The sequence below is a fragment of the Anopheles ziemanni genome (genome assembly GCF_943734765.1).
Source record: "Anopheles ziemanni chromosome X unlocalized genomic scaffold, idAnoZiCoDA_A2_x.2 X_unloc_35, whole genome shotgun sequence".
Lineage (NCBI taxonomy): Eukaryota > Metazoa > Arthropoda > Insecta > Diptera > Culicidae > Anopheles > Anopheles ziemanni.
Genome location: NW_026689802.1, coordinates 10,001 through 10,861, shown reverse-complemented (window position 1 = coordinate 10,861; position 861 = coordinate 10,001).

Here is an 861-nt window from a genome sequence, read left to right as displayed (position 1 = left end):
CGGACTTAGTCGATTTTCCATAAATTCTAAGAAAAACATATGTTAGGATGCTGCGAGATGAATGGGATACAGCATGGAGATGAATCTTGATCTCCTACATCTCCCATCTCAATACAGCATCCCTACTTAAAGCCATCTCGGACTAAGTCGATTTTTCATAAATTCTAAGAAATTCATATGTTAGGATTCTGGGAGATGAATGGGATGCTGCATGGAGATGAATCTTGATCTCCTGCATCTCCCATCTCAATACAGCATCCCTACTTAAAGCCATCTCGGACTTAGTCGATTTTTCATAAATTCTAAGAAATTCATATGTTCGGATGCTGGGAGATGCATGGGATGCTGCATGGAGATGAATCTTGATCTCCTACATCTCCCATCTCAATACAGCATCCCTACTTAAAGGCATCTCGGACTTAGTCGATTTTTCATAAATTCTAAGAAAAACATATGTAAGGATGATGCGAGATGAATGGGATGCTGCATGGAGATGAATCTTGATCTTCTTCATCTCCCATCTTAATACAGCATCCCTACTTAAAGGCATCTCGGACTTAGTCGATTTTCCATAAATTCTGAGAAAAACATATGTTAGGATGCTGCGAGATGAATGGGATGCTGCATGGAGATGAATCTTGATCTTCTTCATCTCCCATCTCAATACAGCATCCCTACTTAAAGGCATCTCGGACTTAGTCGATTTTCCATAAATTCTAAGAAAAACATATGTTAGGATGCTGCGAGATGAATGGGATACAGCATGGAGATGAATCTTGATCTCCTACATCTCCCATCTCAATACAGCATCCCTACTTAAAGCCATCTCGGACTAAGTCGATTTTTCATAAATTCTAAGAA